The sequence below is a fragment of the Antennarius striatus genome, chromosome 22, assembly GCF_040054535.1.
Source record: "Antennarius striatus isolate MH-2024 chromosome 22, ASM4005453v1, whole genome shotgun sequence".
NCBI classification, from domain to species: Eukaryota; Metazoa; Chordata; class Actinopteri; order Lophiiformes; family Antennariidae; genus Antennarius; species Antennarius striatus.
Genome location: NC_090797.1, coordinates 13,604,720 through 13,621,111, shown reverse-complemented (window position 1 = coordinate 13,621,111; position 16,392 = coordinate 13,604,720). Strand labels below are relative to the sequence as shown.

Below are 16,392 nucleotides of genomic sequence, written 5' to 3'. Positions count from 1 at the left end.
AAAGACAAAAACACTCGGTTGGGCATGTCAAAGTTAGATTAACTGCAAAACATTGTAATCACAAGATTGGGGGTCAAAATAACATCCCAGGGACACAGATTGTTTGTGAAATCAAGACAGGTAGCTTCACCTCTCATCGGAAGACTGCAGTGGCAAATAGTTCAAACATATTGTTTATCAGGGTAACGTGGCAAAGACCTCGGGGACATCGTCGTCTATAGTCAAAGCCTCACAAAAAAGATTCATTGGAAAACTCCCAACGCAAGGGAGCTGGTTAAGGCCCTACATTGGCTGCCCCTGGTCTCCCAGGCCTCTCACAATGGGTGCATGGCTTCATCCTCCTCTCTTACTGCCATGATGTACTGTACTTGCAAGTCAAGTTCACTCAATGGCCTACTGAAACTCAGGTGGGTGAAAATGGACAGCTATTCTGCTTAACCACATGATGCTGTGTGTAATTTTGACCTGTGAGCAGTGGAGAAAAGCTGCAGTTGTCAGAAGTGGGATTTGAACCCACGCCTCCAGGGGAGACTGCGACCTTAACGCAGCGCCTTAGACCGCTCGGCCATCCTGACGACTTGCATGGTAAGTTCACCTACGACAAACCAAGACGCATTGATAGTAAATTTAAATGCACAATCCTCAAGCTGTAATGCAAGTCACCAGTCTGAAATTCAACTGTTCCACCATACGGCATGGGTTTCTGCTGCAAGAGATGATGACAATCACCTAATGGCACCACAAGACCACTCCGTTTCTCCAAAGGAGCATTTCACGTGATGGACCAGTACAGACAAGTATGCATATTGAGAGACTGTCAATGTTTCTCTTGGGTGTATTGGATAGTTGGTTTCGGCGCTGCGTCCACAATTTGAGACAACCTAAGCCAAAGTTTAAAGTACCAGTATGGGTCACGTCAAACACATTTCTTCAGAGTACAACTTGTTGAGCTATTTTTCAGTCCCACACCATTAAGTCAAAAGGCCTTTTGCATTGGCCGGGAATCGAACCCGGGCCTCCGCGTGGCAGGCGAGAATTCTACCACTGAACCACCAATGCTTCAAAGTCCTGATAACATGGACTATTTAAAAACACATCCAAATCAGTCCACAACTACATAGTCATGACCATTTGCATAGAAATTGATGGTCTGTAGAGACTGAAATCTTTGGAGTTTGATCATCCCCTGATTAGTCCTCAATCCAAAGTTTTAGTAAAATACTCTTATTGCATTTAGTTGGATTGAGATGTTTGGGACGTTATTCACGTTGACGTTGTAATGTAGCTTGACTATTGGTGACTGCTATCTCTGCAATTGCAAACAAGTGTCAGAGCCGATAGGAAAGAAACAATAACATAACTTTGACAATGCAATAGCTGTGTTTTTGACGGTGAGAGCCTTGGACCTAATGGAAAGCACTGAAAACTGTCTGGCGATGATCCAAAAAGGGGACCACAGCTGATAACCCAGGAGGTAACCGATAGCTAGCCGAGCTGGTAGCGCAGCCCACTGTCGTGACAGGAATAAAAAAGAGCAAATCTTGTGAATGACATGCGAAAGACAAAAACACTCGGTTGGGCATGTCAAAGTTAGATTAACTGCAAAACATTGTAATCACAAGACTGGGGGTCAAAATAACATCCCAGGGACACAGAATGTTTGTGAAATCAAGACAGGTAGCTTCACCTCTCATCGGAAGACTGCAGTGGCAAATAGTTCAAACATATTGTTTATCAGGGTAACGTGGCAAAGACCTCGGGGACATCGTCGTCTATAGTCAAAGCCTCACAAAAAAGATTCATTGGAAAACTCCCAACGCAAGGGAGCTGGTTAAGGCCCTACATTGGCTGCCCCTGGTCTCCCAGGCCTCTCACGATGGGTGCATGGCTTCATCCTCCTCTCTTACTGCCATGATGTACTGTACTTGCAAGTCAAGTTCACTCAATGGCCTACTGAAACTCAGGTGGGTGAAAATGGACAGCTATTCTGCTTAACCACATGATGCTGTGTGTAATTTTGACCTGTGAGCAGTGGAGAAAAGCTGCAGTTGTCAGAAGTGGGATTTGAACCCACGCCTCCAGGGGAGACTGCGACCTGAACGCAGCGCCTTAGACCGCTCGGCCATCCTGACGACTTGCTGTGTAAGTTCACCTACGTCAAACCAAGACGCATCGATAGTAAATTTAAATGTACAATCCTCAAGCTGTAATGCAAGTCACCAGTCTGAAATTCAACTGTTCCATCATACGGCATGGGTTTCTGCTGCAAGAGACGATGACAATCACCTAATGGCACCACAAGACCACACCGTTTCTCCAAAGGAGCATTTCACGTGATGGACCAGTACAGACAAGTATGCATGTTGAGAGACTCTCAATGTTTCTCTTGGGTGTATTGGATAGTTGGTTTCGGCGCTGCGTCCACAATTTGAGACAACCTAAGCCAAAGTTTAAAGTACCAGTATGGGTCACGTCAAACACATTTCTTCAGAGTACAACTTGTTGAGCTATTTTTCAGTCCCACACCATTAAGTCAAAAGGCCTTTTGCATTGGCCGGGAATCGAACCCGGGCCTCCCGCGTGGCAAGCGAGAATTCTACCACTGAACCACCAATGCTTCAAAGTCCTGATAACATGGACTAATCAAAAACGCATCCAAATCAGTCCACAACTACATAGTCATGACCCTTTGCATAGAAATTGATGGTCTATAGAGACTGAAATCTTTGGAGTTTGATCATCACCTGATTAGTCCTCAATCCAAAGTTTTAGTAAAATACTCTTACTGCATTTAGTTGGATTGAGATGTTTGGGACGTTATTCACGTTGACGTTGTAATGTAGCTTGACTATTGGTGACTGCTATCTCTGCAATTGCAAACAAGTGTCAGAGCCGATAGGAAAGAAACAATAACATAACTTTGACAATGCAATAGCTGTGTTTTTGACGGTGAGAGCCTTGGACCTAATGGAAAGCACTGAAAACTGTCTGGCGATGATCCAAAAAGGGGACCACAGCTGATAACCCAGGAGGTAACCGATAGCTAGCCGAGCTGGTAGCGCAGCCCACTGTCGTGACAGGAATAAAAAAGAGCAAATCTTGTGAATGACATGCGAAAGACAAAAACACTCGGTTGGGCATGTCAAAGTTAGATTAACTGCAAAACATTGTAATCACAAGACTGGGGGTCAAAATAACATCCCAGGGACACAGAATGTTTGTGAAATCAAGACAGGTAGCTTCACCTCTCATCGGAAGACTGCAGTGGCAAATAGTTCAAACATATTGTTTATCAGGGTAACGTGGCAAAGACCTCGGGGACATCGTCGTCTATAGTCAAAGCCTCACAAAAAAGATTCATTGGAAAACTCCCAACGCAAGGGAGCTGGTTAAGGCCCTACATTGGCTGCCCGTGGTCTCCCAGCCCTCTCACGATGGGTGCATGGCTTCATCCTCCTCTCTTACTGCCATGATGTACTGTACTTGCAAGTCAAGTTCACTCAATGGTTGGCTCTATGGCTTACTGAAACCCAGGTGGGTGAAAATGGACAGCTATTCTGCTTAACCACATGATGCTGTGTGTAATTTTGACCTGTGAGCAGTGGAGAAAAGCTGCAGTTGTCAGAAGTGGGATTTGAACCCACGCCTCCAGGGGAGACTGCGACCTTAACGCAGCGCCTTAGACCGCTCGGCCATCCTGACGACTTGCAGGGTAAGTTCACCTACGTCAAACCAAGACGCATCGATAGTAAATTTAAATGTACAATCCTCAAGCTGTAATGCAAGTCACCAGTCTGAAATTCAACTGTTCCACCATACGGCATGGGTTTCTGCTGCAAGAGATGATGACAATCACCTAATGGCACCACAAGACCACACCGTTTCTCCAAAGGAGCATTTCACGTGATGGACCAGTACAGACGAGTATGCATATTGAGAGACTCTCAATGTTTCTCTTGGGTGTATTGGATAGGTGGTTTCGGCGCTGCGTCCACAATTTGAGACAACCTAAGCCAAAGTTTAAAGTACCAGTATGGGTCACGTCAAACACATTTCTTCAGAGTACAACTTGTTGAGCTATTTTTCAGTCCCACACCATTAAGTCAAAAGGCCTTTTGCATTGGCCGGGAATCGAACCCGGGCCTCCCGCGTGGCAGGCGAGAATTCTACCACTGAACCACCAATGCTTCAAAGTCCTGATAACATGGACTAATTAAAAACGCATCCAAATCAGTCCACAACTACATAGTCATGACCATTTGCATAGAAATTGATGGTCTGTAGAGACTGAAATCTTTGGAGTTTGATCATCACCTGATTAGTCCTCAATCCAAAGTTTTAGTAAAATACTCTGACTTCATTTAGTTGGAATAAGATGTTTGGGACGTTATTCATGTTGACGTTGTAATGTAGCTTGACTATTGGTGACTGCTATCTCTGCAATTGCAAATAGGTGTCAGAGCCGATAGGAAAGGAACAATAACATAACTTTGACAATGCAATAGCTGTGTTTTTGACGGTGAGAGCCTTGGACCTAATGGAAAGCACTGAAAACTGTCTGGCGATGATCCAACAAGGGGACCACAGTTGATAAACCAGGAGGTAACCGATAGCTAGCCGAGCTGGTAGCGCAGCCCACTGTCGTGACAGGAATAAAAAAGAGCAAATCTTGTGAATGACATGCGAAAGACAAAAACACTCGGTTGGGCATGTCAAAGTTAGATTAACTGCAAAACATTGTAATCACAAGATTGGGGGTCAAAATAACATCCCAGGGACACAGAATGTTTGTGAAATCAAGACAGGTAGCTTCACCTCTCATCGGAAGACTGCAGTGGCAAATAGTTCAAACATATTGTTTATCAGGGTAACGTGGCAAAGACCTCGGGGACATCGTCGTCTATAGTCAAAGCCTCACAAAAAAGATTCATTGGAAAACTCCCAACGCAAGGGAGCTGGTTAAGGCCCTACATTGGCTGCCCGTGGTCTCCCAGCCCTCTCACGATGGGTGCATGGCTTCATCCTCCTCTCTTACTGCCATGATGTACTGTACTTGCAAGTCAAGTTCACTCAATGGCCTACTGAAACTCAGGTGGGTGAAAATGGACAGCTATTCTGCTTAACCACATGATGCTGTGTGTAATTTTGACCTGTGAGCAGTGGAGAAAAGCTGCAGTTGTCAGAAGTGGGATTTGAACCCACGCCTCCAGGGGAGACTGCGACCTGAACGCAGCGCCTTAGACCGCTCGGCCATCCTGACGACTTGCTGTGTAAGTTCACCTACGTCAAACCAAGACGCATCGATAGTAAATTTAAATGTACAATCCTCAAGCTGTAATGCAAGTCACCAGTCTGAAATTCAACTGTTCCATCATACGGCATGGGTTTCTGCTGCAAGAGACGATGACAATCACCTAATGGCACCACAAGACCACACCGTTTCTCCAAAGGAGCATTTCACGTGATGGACCAGTACAGACAAGTATGCATGTTGAGAGACTCTCAATGTTTCTCTTGGGTGTATTGGATAGTTGGTTTCGGCGCTGCGTCCACAATTTGAGACAACCTAAGCCAAAGTTTAAAGTACCAGTATGGGTCACGTCAAACACATTTCTTCAGAGTACAACTTGTTGAGCTATTTTTCAGTCCCACACCATTAAGTCAAAAGGCCTTTTGCATTGGCCGGGAATCGAACCCGGGCCTCCCGCGTGGCAGGCGAGAATTCTACCACTGAACCACCAATGCTTCAAAGTCCTGATAACATGGACTAATCAGAAACGCATCCAAATCAGTCCACAACTACATAGTCATGACCCTTTGCATAGAAATTGATGGTCTATAGAGACTGAAATCTTTGGAGTTTGATCATCACCTGATTAGTCCTCAATCCAAAGTTTTAGTAAAATACTCTGACTTCATTTAGTTGGAATAAGATGTTTGGGACGTTATTCATGTTGACGTTGTAATGTAGCTTGACTATTGGTGACTGCTATCTCTGCAATTGCAAATAGGTGTCAGAGCCGATAGGAAAGGAACAATAACATAACTTTGACAATGCAATAGCTGTGTTTTTGACGGTGAGAGCCTTGGACCTAATGGAAAGCACTGAAAACTGTCTGGCGGTGATCCAACAAGGGGACCACAGTTGATAAACCAGGAGGTAACCGATAGCTAGCCAAGCTGGTAGCGCAGCCCACTGTCGTGACAGGAATAAAAAAGAGCAAATCTTGTGAATGCCATGCGAAAGACAAAAACACTCGGTTGGGCATGTCAAAGTTAGATTAACTGCCAAACATTGTAATCACAAGATTGGGGGTCAAAATAACATCCCAGGGACACAGATTGTTTGTGAAATCAAGACAGGTAGCTTCACCTCTCATCGGAAGACTGCAGTGGCAAATAGTTCAAACATATTGTTTATCAGGGTAACGTGGCACAGACCTCGGGGACATCGTCGTCTATAGTCAAAGCCTCACAAAAAAGATTGTTTGGAAAACTCCCAACGCAAGGGAGCTGGTTAAGGCCCTACATTGGCTGCCCGTGGTCTCCCAGGCCTCTCACGATGGGTGCATGGCTTCATCCTCCTCTCTTACTGCCATGATGTACTGTACTTGCAAGTCAAGTTCACTCAATGGTTGGCTCTATGGCTTACTGAAACCCAGGTGGGTGAAAATGGACAGCTATTCTGCTTAACCACATGATGCTGTGTGTAATTTTGACCTGTGAGCAGTGGAGAAAAGCTGCAGTTGTCAGAAGTGGGATTTGAACCCACGCCTCCAGGGGAGACTGCGACCTTAACGCAGCGCCTTAGACCGCTCGGCCATCCTGACGACTTGCATGGTAAGTTCACCTACGACAAACCAAGACACATTGATAGTAAATTTAAATGCACAATCCTCAAGCTGTAATGCAAGTCACCAGTCTGAAATTCAACTGTTCCACCATACGGCATGGGTTTCTGCTGCAAGAGATGATGACAATCACCTAATGGCACCACAAGACCACTCCGTTTCTCCAAAGGAGCATTTCACGTGATGGACCAGTACAGACAAGTATGCATATTGAGAGACTGTCAATGTTTCTCTTGGGTGTATTGGATAGTTGGTTTCGGCGCTGCGTCCACAATTTGAGACAACCTAAGCCAAAGTTTAAAGTACCAGTATGGGTCACGTCAAACACATTTCTTCAGAGTACAACTTGTTGAGCTATTTTTCAGTCCCACACCATTAAGTCAAAAGGCCTTTTGCATTGGCCGGGAATCGAACCCGGGCCTCCGCGTGGCAGGCGAGAATTCTACCACTGAACCACCAATGCTTCAAAGTCCTGATAACATGGACTAATTAAAAACACATCCAAATCAGTCCACAACTACATAGTCATGACCATTTGCATAGAAATTGATGGTCTGTAGAGACTGAAATCTTTGGAGTTTGATCATCCCCTGATTAGTCCTCAATCCAAAGTTTTAGTAAAATACTCTTACTGCATTTAGTTGGATTGAGATGTTTGGGACGTTATTCACGTTGACGTTGTAATGTAGCTTGACTATTGGTGACTGCTATCTCTGCAATTGCAAATAAGTGTCAGAGCCGATAGGAAAGGAACAATAACATAACTTTGACAATGCAATAGCTGTGTTTTTGACGGTGAGAGCCTTGGACCTAATGGAAAGCACTGAAAACTGTCTGGCGATGATCCAACAAGGGGACCACAGTTGATAAACCAGGAGGTAACCGATAGCTAGCCGAGCTGGTAGCGCAGCCCACTGTCGTGACAGGAATAAAAAAGAGCAAATCTTGTGAATGACATGCGAAAGACAAAAACACTCGGTTGGGCATGTCAAAGTTAGATTAACTGCAAAACATTGTAATCACAAGACTGGGGGTCAAAATAACATCCCAGGGACACAGAATGTTTGTGAAATCAAGACAGGTAGCTTCACCTCTCATCGGAAGACTGAAGTGGCAAATAGTTCAAACATATTGTTTATCAGGGTAACGTGGCAAAGACCTCGGGGACATCGTCGTCTATAGTCAAAGCCTCACAAAAAAGATTCATTGGAAAACTCCCAACGCAAGGGAGCTGGTTAAGGCCCTACATTGGCTGCCCGTGGTCTCCCAGGCCTCTCACGATGGGTGCATGGCTTCATCCTCCTCTCTTACTGCCATGATGTACTGTACTTGCAAGTCAAGTTCACTCAATGGCCTACTGAAACTCAGGTGGGTGAAAATGGACAGCTATTCTGCTTAACCACATGATGCTGTGTGTAATTTTGACCTGTGAGCAGTGGAGAAAAGCTGCAGTTGTCAGAAGTGGGATTTGAACCCACGCCTCCAGGGGAGACTGCGACCTGAACGCAGCGCCTTAGACCGCTCGGCCATCCTGACGACTTGCTGTGTAAGTTCACCTACGTCAAACCAAGACGCATCGATAGTAAATTTAAATGTACAATCCTCAAGCTGTAATGCAAGTCACCAGTCTGAAATTCAACTGTTCCATCATACGGCATGGGTTTCTGCTGCAAGAGACGATGACAATCACCTAATGGCACCACAGGACCACACCGTTTCTCCAAAGGAGCATTTCACGTGATGGACCAGTACAGACAAGTATGCATGTTGAGAGACTCTCAATGTTTCTCTTGGGTATATTGGATAGTTGGTTTCGGCGCTGCGTCCACAATTTGAGACAACCTAAGCCAAAGTTTAAAGTACCAGTATGGGTCACGTCAAACACATTTCTTCAGAGTACAACTTGTTGAGCTATTTTTCAGTCCCACACCATTAAGTCAAAAGGCCTTTTGCATTGGCCGGGAATCGAACCCGGGCCTCCCGCGTGGCAGGCAAGAATTCTACCACTGAACCACCAATGCTTCAAAGTCCTGATAACATGGACTAATCAAAAACGCATCCAAATCAGTCCACAACTACATAGTCATGACCATTTGCAAAGAAATTGATGGTCTATAGAGACTGAAATCTTTGGAGTTTGATCATCCCCTGATTAGTCCTCAATCCAAAGTTTTAGTAAAATACTCTTACTGCATTTAGTTGGATTGAGATGTTTGGGACGTTATTCACGTTGACGTTGTAATGTAGCTTGACTATTGGTGACTGCTATCTCTGCAATTGCAAATAAGTGTCAGAGCCGATAGGAAAGGAACAATAACATAACTTTGACAATGCAATAGCTGTGTTTTTGACGGTGAGAGCCTTGGACCTAATGGAAAGCACTGAAAACTGTCTGGCGATGATCCAACAAGGGGACCACAGTTGATAAACCAGGAGGTAACCGATAGCTAGCCGAGCTGGTAGCGCAGCCCACTGTCGTGACAGGAATAAAAAAGAGCAAATCTTGTGAATGACATGCGAAAGACAAAAACACTCGGTTGGGCATGTCAAAGTTAGATTAACTGCAAAACATTGTAATCACAAGACTGGGGGTCAAAATAACATCCCAGGGACACAGAATGTTTGTGAAATCAAGACAGGTAGCTTCACCTCTCATCGGAAGACTGAAGTGGCAAATAGTTCAAACATATTGTTTATCAGGGTAACGTGGCAAAGACCTCGGGGACATCGTCGTCTATAGTCAAAGCCTCACAAAAAAGATTCATTGGAAAACTCCCAACGCAAGGGAGCTGGTTAAGGCCCTACATTGGCTGCCCGTGGTCTCCCAGCCCTCTCACGATGGGTGCATGGCTTCATCCTCCTCTCTTACTGCCATGATGTACTGTACTTGCAAGTCAAGTTCACTCAATGGCCTACTGAAACTCAGGTGGGTGAAAATGGACAGCTATTCTGCTTAACCACATGATGCTGTGTGTAATTTTGACCTGTGAGCAGTGGAGAAAAGCTGCAGTTGTCAGAAGTGGGATTTGAACCCACGCCTCCAGGGGAGACTGCGACCTGAACGCAGCGCCTTAGACCGCTCGGCCATCCTGACGACTTGCTGTGTAAGTTCACCTACGTCAAACCAAGACGCATCGATAGTAAATTTAAATGTACAATCCTCAAGCTGTAATGCAAGTCACCAGTCTGAAATTCAACTGTTCCATCATACGGCATGGGTTTCTGCTGCAAGAGACGATGACAATCACCTAATGGCACCACAGGACCACACCGTTTCTCCAAAGGAGCATTTCACGTGATGGACCAGTACAGACAAGTATTCATATTGAGAGACTCTCAATGTTTCTCTTGGGTGTATTGGACAGTTGGTTTCGGCGCTGCGTCCACAATTTGAGACAACCTAAGCCAAAGTTTAAAGTACCGGTATGGGTCACGTCAAACACATTTCTTCAAAGTACAACTTGTTGAGCTATTTTTCAATCCCACACCATTAAGTCAAAAGGACTTTTGCATTGGCCGGGAATCGAACCCAGGCCTCCCGCGTGGCAGGCGAGAATTCTACCACTGAACCACCAATGCTTCAAAGTCCTGATAACATGGACTAATCAAAAACGCATCCAAATCAGTCCACAACTACATAGTCATGACCATTTGCATAGAAATTGATGGTCTGTAGAGACTGAAATCTTTGGAGTTTGATCATCACCTGATTAGTCCTCAATCCAAAGTTTTAGTAAAATACTCTGACTGCATTTAGTTGGAATAAGATGTTTGGGACGTTATTCACGTTGACGTTGTAATGTAGCTTGACTATTGGTGACTGCTATCTTTGCAATTGCAAATAAGTGTCAGAGCCGATAGGAAAGGAACAATAACATAACTTTGACAATGCAATAGCTGTGTTTTTGACGGTGAGAGCCTTGGACCTAATGGAAAGCACTGAAAACTGTCTGGCGGTGATCCAACAAGGGGACCACAGTTGATAAACCAGGAGGTAACCGATAGCTAGCCGAGCTGGTAGCGCAGCCCACTGTCGTGACAGGAATAAAAAAGAGCAAATCTTGTGAATGACATGCGAAAGACAAAAACACTCGGTTGGGCATGTCAAAGTTAGATTAACTGCAAAACATTGTAATCACAAGATTGGGGGTCAAAATAACATCCCAGGGACACAGATTGTTTGTGAAATCAAGACAGGTAGCTTCACCTCTCATCGGAAGACTGCAGTGGCAAATAGTTCAAACATATTGTTTATCAGGGTAACGTGGCAAAGACCTCGGGGACATCGTCGTCTATAGTCAAAGCCTCACAAAAAAGATTCATTGGAAAACTCCCAACGCAAGGGAGCTGATTAAGGCCCTACATTCGCTGCCCGTGGTTTCCCAGGCCTCTCACGATGGGTGCATGGCTTCATCCTCCTCTCTTACTGCCATGATGTACTGTACTTGCAAGTCAAGTTCACTCAATGGCCTACTGAAACTCAGGTGGGTGAAAATGGACAGCTATTCTGCTTAACCACATGATGCTGTGTGTAATTTTGACCTGTGAGCAGTGGAGAAAAGCTGCAGTTGTCAGAAGTGGGATTTGAACCCACGCCTCCAGGGGAGACTGCGACCTGAACGCAGCGCCTTAGACCGCTCGGCCATCCTGACGACTTGCTGTGTAAGTTCACCTACGTCAAACCAAGACGCATCGATAGTAAATTTAAATGTACAATCCTCAAGCTGTAATGCAAGTCACCAGTCTGAAATTCAACTGTTCCATCATACGGCATGGGTTTCTGCTGCAAGAGACGATGACAATCACCTAATGGCACCACAAGACCACACCGTTTCTCCAAAGGAGCATTTCACGTGATGGACCAGTACAGACAAGTATTCATATTGAGAGACTCTCAATGTTTCTCTTGGGTGTATTGGACAGTTGGTTTCGGCGCTGCGTCCACAATTTGAGACAACCTAAGCCAAAGTTTAAAGTACCGGTATGGGTCACGTCAAACACATTTCTTCAAAGTACAACTTGTTGAGCTATTTTTCAATCCCACACCATTAAGTCAAAAGGCCTTTTGCATTGGCCGGGAATCGAACCCAGACCTCCCGCGTGGCAGGCGAGAATTCTACCACTGAACCACCAATGCTTCAAAGTCCTGATAACATGGACTAATCAAAAACGCATCCAAATCAGTCCACAACTACATATTCATGACCATTTGCATAGAAATTGATGGTCTGTAGAGACTGAAATCTTTGGAGTTTGATCATCACCTGATTAGTCCTCAATCCAAAGTTTTAGTAAAATACTCTGACTGCATTTAGTTGGAATAAGATGTTTGGGACGTTATTCACGTTGACGTTGTAATGTAGCTTGACTATTGGTGACTGCTATCTCTGCCATTGCAAATAAGTGTCAGAGCCGATAGGAAAGGAACAATAACATAACTTTGACAATGCAATAGCTGTGTTTTTGACGGTGAGAGCCTTGGACCTAATGGAAAGCACTGAAAACTGTCTGGCGATGATCCAACAAGGGGACCACAGTTGATAAATCAGGAGGTAACCGATAGCTAGCCGAGCTGGTAGCGCAGCCCACTGTCGTGACAGGAATAAAAAAGAGCAAATCTTGTGAATGACATGCGAAAGACAAAAACACTCGGTTGGGCATGTCAAAGTTAGATTAACTGCAAAACATTGTAATCACAAGATTGGGGGTCAAAATAACATCCCAGGGACACAGATTGTTTGTGAAATCAAGACAGGTAGCTTCACCTCTCATCGGAAGACTGCAGTGGCAAATAGTTCAAACATATTGTTTATCAGGGTAACGTGGCAAAGACCTCGGGGACATCGTCGTCTATAGTCAAAGCCTCACAAAAACGATTCATTGGAAAACTCCCAACGCAAGGGAGCTGATTAAGGCCCTACATTGGCTGCCCGTGGTTTCCCAGGCCTCTCACGATGGGTGCATGGCTTCATCCTCCTCTCTTACTGCCATGATGTACTGTACTTGCAAGTCAAGTTCACTCAATGGTTGGCTCTATGGCTTACTGAAACCCAGGTGGGTGAAAATGGACAGCTATTCTGCTTAACCACATGATGCTGTGTGTAATTTTGACCTGTGAGCAGTGGAGAAAAGCTGCAGTTGTCTGAAGTGGGATTTGAACCCACGCCTCCAGGGGAGACTGCGACCTTAACGCAGCGCCTTAGACCGCTCGGCCATCCTGACGACTTGCTGTGTAAGTTCACCTACGTCAAACCAAGACGCATCGATAGTAAATTTAAATGTACAATCCTCAAGCTGTAATGCAAGTCACCAGTCTGAAATTCAACTGTTCCATCATACGGCATGGGTTTCTGCTGCAAGAGACGATGATAATCACCTAATGGCACCACAGGACCACACCGTTTCTCCAAAGGAGCATTTCACGTGATGGACCAGTACAGACAAGTATTCATATTGAGAGACTCTCAATGTTTCTCTTGGGTGTATTGGACAGTTGGTTTCGGCGCTGCGTCCACAATTTGAGACAACCTAAGCCAAAGTTTAAAGTACCGGTATGGGTCACGTCAAACACATTTCTTCAAAGTACAACTTGTTGAGCTATTTTTCAATCCCACACCATTAAGTCAAAAGGCCTTTTGCATTGGCCGGGAATCGAACCCGGGCCTCCCGCGTGGCAGGCGAGAATTCTACCACTGAACCACCAATGCTTCAAAGTCCTGATAACATGGACTAATCAAAAACGCATCCAAATCAGTCCACAACTACATAGTCATGACCATTTGCATAGAAATTGATGGTCTGTAGAGACTGAAATCTTTGGAGTTTGATCATCACCTGATTAGTCCTCAATCCAAAGTTTTAGTAAAATACTCTGACTGCATTTAGTTGGAATAAGATGTTTGGGACGTTATTCACGTTGACGTTGTAATGTAGCTTGACTATTGGTGACTGCTATCTCTGCAATTGCAAATAAGTGTCAGAGCCGATAGGAAAGGAACAATAACATAACTTTGACAATGCAATAGCTGTGTTTTTGACGGTGAGAGCCTTGGACCTAATGGAAAGCACTGAAAACTGTCTGGCGGTGATCCAACAAGGGGACCACAGTTGATAAACCAGGAGGTAACCGATAGCTAGCCGAGCTGGTAGCGCAGCCCACTGTCGTGACAGGAATAAAAAAGAGCAAATCTTGTGAATGACATGCGAAAGACAAAAACACTCGGTTGGGCATGTCAAAGTTAGATTAACTGCAAAACATTGTAATCACAAGATTGGGGGTCAAAATAACATCCCAGGGACACAGATTGTTTGTGAAATCAAGACAGGTAGCTTCACCTCTCATCGGAAGACTGCAGTGGCAAATAGTTCAAACATATTGTTTATCAGGGTAACGTGGCAAAGACCTCGGGGACATCGTCGTCTATAGTCAAAGCCTCACAAAAAAGATTCATTGGAAAACTCCCAACGCAAGGGAGCTGATTAAGGCCCTACATTTGCTGCCCGTGGTTTCCCAGGCCTCTCACGATGGGTGCATGGCTTCATCCTCCTCTCTTACTGCCATGATGTACTGTACTTGCAAGTCAAGTTCACTCAATGGTTGGCTCTATGGCTTACTGAAACCCAGGTGGGTGAAAATGGACAGCTATTCTGCTTAACCACATGATGCTGTGTGTAATTTTGACCTGTGAGCAGTGGAGAAAAGCTGCAGTTGTCAGAAGTGGGATTTGAACCCACGCCTCCAGGGGAGACTGCGACCTTAACGCAGCGCCTTAGACCGCTCGGCCATCCTGACGACTTGCATGGTAAGTTCACCTACGTCAAACCAAGACGCATTGATAGTAAATTTAAATGCACAATCCTCAAGCTGTAATGCAAGTCACCAGTCTGAAATTCAACTGTTCCACCATACGGCATGGGTTTCTGCTGCAAGAGATGATGACAATCACCTAATGGCACCACAAGACCACACCGTTTCTCCAAAGGAGCATTTCACGTGATGGACCAGTACAGACGAGTATGCATATTGAGAGACTCTCAATGTTTCTCTTGGGTGTATTGGATAGGTGGTTTTGGCGCTGCGTCCACAATTTGAGACAACCTAAGCCAAAGTTTAAAGTACCAGTATGGGTCACGTCAAACACATTTCTTCAGAGTACAACTTGTTGAGCTATTTTTCAGTCCCACACCATTAAGTCAAAAGGCCTTTTGCATTGGCCGGGAATCGAACCCGGGCCTCCCGCGTGGCAGGCGAGAATTCTACCACTGAACCACCAATGCTTCAAAGTCCTGATAACATGGACTAATTAAAAACGCATCCAAATCAGTCCACAACTACATAGTCATGACCATTTGCATAGAAATTGATGGTCTGTAGAGACTGAAATCTTTGGAGTTTGATCATCACCTGATTAGTCCTCAATCCAAAGTTTTAGTAAAATACTCTGACTTCATTTAGTTGGAATAAGATGTTTGGGACGTTATTCATGTTGACGTTGTAATGTAGCTTGACTATTGGTGACTGCTATCTCTGCAATTGCAAATAAGTGTCAGAGCCGATAGGAAAGGAACAATAACATAACTTTGACAATGCAATAGCTGTGTTTTTGACGGTGAGAGCCTTGGACCTAATGGAAAGCACTGAAAACTGTCTGGCGATGATCCAACAAGGGGACCACAGTTGATAAACCAGGAGGTAACCGATAGCTAGCCGAGCTGGTAGCGCAGCCCACTGTCGTGACAGGAATAAAAAAGAGCAAATCTTGTGAATGCCATGCGAAAGACAAAAACACTCGGTTGGGCATGTCAAAGTTAGATTAACTGCAAAACATTGTAATCACAAGATTGGGGGTCAAAATAACATCCCAGGGACACAGATTGTTTGTGAAATCAAGACAGGTAGCTTCACCTCTCATCGGAAGACTGCAGTGGCAAATAGTTCAAACATATTGTTTATCAGGGTAACGTGGCAAAGACCTCGGGGACATCGTCGTCTATAGTCAAAGCCTCACAAAAAAGATTGTTTGGAAAACTCCCAACGCAAGGGAGCTGGTTAAGGCCCTACATTGGCTGCCCGTGGTCTCCCAGCCCTCTCACGATGGGTGCATGGCTTCATCCTCCTCTCTTACTGCCATGATGTACTGTACTTGCAAGTCAAGTTCACTCAATGGCCTACTGAAACTCAGGTGGGTGAAAATGGACAGCTATTCTGCTTAACCACATGATGCTGTGTGTAATTTTGACCTGTGAGCAGTGGAGAAAAGCTGCAGTTGTCAGAAGTGGGATTTGAACCCACGCCTCCAGGGGAGACTGCGACCTGAACGCAGCGCCTTAGACCGCTCGGCCATCCTGACGACTTGCTGTGTAAGTTCACCTACGTCAAACCAAGACGCATCGATAGTAAATTTAAATGTACAATCCTCAAGCTGTAATGCAAGTCACCAGTCTGAAATTCAACTGTTCCATCATACGGCATGGGTTTCTGCTGCAAGAGACGATGACAATCACCTAATGGCACCACAGGACCACACCGTTTCTCCAAAGG

At 45.0% G+C, this 16,392-nt stretch overlaps 20 non-coding genes across 20 annotated transcripts; all 20 read right to left on the bottom strand.

Moving 5' to 3' along the window:
• Positions 1-492: 492 nt before the first annotated feature.
• trnal-aag (transfer RNA leucine (anticodon AAG)) lies at positions 493-575 on the bottom strand. The gene has a single exon. It is a non-coding gene; the product is annotated as a tRNA-Leu (tRNA).
• A 414-nt stretch (positions 576-989) lies between these two features.
• trnag-gcc (transfer RNA glycine (anticodon GCC)) lies at positions 990-1,059 on the bottom strand. The gene has a single exon. It is a non-coding gene; the product is annotated as a tRNA-Gly (tRNA).
• A 990-nt stretch (positions 1,060-2,049) lies between these two features.
• On the bottom strand, positions 2,050-2,132 carry trnal-cag (transfer RNA leucine (anticodon CAG)). The gene has a single exon. It is a non-coding gene; the product is annotated as a tRNA-Leu (tRNA).
• Positions 2,133-2,546: 414 nt separating this feature from the next.
• Positions 2,547-2,617, bottom strand: trnag-gcc (transfer RNA glycine (anticodon GCC)). Its single transcript has one exon. It is a non-coding gene; the product is annotated as a tRNA-Gly (tRNA).
• Positions 2,618-3,619: 1,002 nt separating this feature from the next.
• Positions 3,620-3,702, bottom strand: trnal-aag (transfer RNA leucine (anticodon AAG)). Its single transcript has one exon. It is a non-coding gene; the product is annotated as a tRNA-Leu (tRNA).
• Positions 3,703-4,116: 414 nt separating this feature from the next.
• trnag-gcc (transfer RNA glycine (anticodon GCC)) lies at positions 4,117-4,187 on the bottom strand. The gene has a single exon. It is a non-coding gene; the product is annotated as a tRNA-Gly (tRNA).
• A 990-nt stretch (positions 4,188-5,177) lies between these two features.
• trnal-cag (transfer RNA leucine (anticodon CAG)) lies at positions 5,178-5,260 on the bottom strand. Its single transcript has one exon. It is a non-coding gene; the product is annotated as a tRNA-Leu (tRNA).
• A 414-nt stretch (positions 5,261-5,674) lies between these two features.
• On the bottom strand, positions 5,675-5,745 carry trnag-gcc (transfer RNA glycine (anticodon GCC)). Its single transcript has one exon. It is a non-coding gene; the product is annotated as a tRNA-Gly (tRNA).
• A 1,002-nt stretch (positions 5,746-6,747) lies between these two features.
• trnal-aag (transfer RNA leucine (anticodon AAG)) lies at positions 6,748-6,830 on the bottom strand. The gene has a single exon. It is a non-coding gene; the product is annotated as a tRNA-Leu (tRNA).
• A 1,474-nt stretch (positions 6,831-8,304) lies between these two features.
• trnal-cag (transfer RNA leucine (anticodon CAG)) lies at positions 8,305-8,387 on the bottom strand. Its single transcript has one exon. It is a non-coding gene; the product is annotated as a tRNA-Leu (tRNA).
• Positions 8,388-8,801: 414 nt separating this feature from the next.
• Positions 8,802-8,872, bottom strand: trnag-gcc (transfer RNA glycine (anticodon GCC)). Its single transcript has one exon. It is a non-coding gene; the product is annotated as a tRNA-Gly (tRNA).
• A 990-nt stretch (positions 8,873-9,862) lies between these two features.
• On the bottom strand, positions 9,863-9,945 carry trnal-cag (transfer RNA leucine (anticodon CAG)). Its single transcript has one exon. It is a non-coding gene; the product is annotated as a tRNA-Leu (tRNA).
• A 414-nt stretch (positions 9,946-10,359) lies between these two features.
• trnag-gcc (transfer RNA glycine (anticodon GCC)) lies at positions 10,360-10,430 on the bottom strand. Its single transcript has one exon. It is a non-coding gene; the product is annotated as a tRNA-Gly (tRNA).
• Positions 10,431-11,420: 990 nt separating this feature from the next.
• trnal-cag (transfer RNA leucine (anticodon CAG)) lies at positions 11,421-11,503 on the bottom strand. Its single transcript has one exon. It is a non-coding gene; the product is annotated as a tRNA-Leu (tRNA).
• A 414-nt stretch (positions 11,504-11,917) lies between these two features.
• Positions 11,918-11,988, bottom strand: trnag-gcc (transfer RNA glycine (anticodon GCC)). The gene has a single exon. It is a non-coding gene; the product is annotated as a tRNA-Gly (tRNA).
• A 1,002-nt stretch (positions 11,989-12,990) lies between these two features.
• Positions 12,991-13,073, bottom strand: trnal-aag (transfer RNA leucine (anticodon AAG)). Its single transcript has one exon. It is a non-coding gene; the product is annotated as a tRNA-Leu (tRNA).
• A 414-nt stretch (positions 13,074-13,487) lies between these two features.
• On the bottom strand, positions 13,488-13,558 carry trnag-gcc (transfer RNA glycine (anticodon GCC)). Its single transcript has one exon. It is a non-coding gene; the product is annotated as a tRNA-Gly (tRNA).
• Positions 13,559-14,560: 1,002 nt separating this feature from the next.
• Positions 14,561-14,643, bottom strand: trnal-aag (transfer RNA leucine (anticodon AAG)). The gene has a single exon. It is a non-coding gene; the product is annotated as a tRNA-Leu (tRNA).
• A 414-nt stretch (positions 14,644-15,057) lies between these two features.
• Positions 15,058-15,128, bottom strand: trnag-gcc (transfer RNA glycine (anticodon GCC)). The gene has a single exon. It is a non-coding gene; the product is annotated as a tRNA-Gly (tRNA).
• A 990-nt stretch (positions 15,129-16,118) lies between these two features.
• Positions 16,119-16,201, bottom strand: trnal-cag (transfer RNA leucine (anticodon CAG)). Its single transcript has one exon. It is a non-coding gene; the product is annotated as a tRNA-Leu (tRNA).
• Between the last annotated feature and the right edge of the window lie 191 nt (positions 16,202-16,392).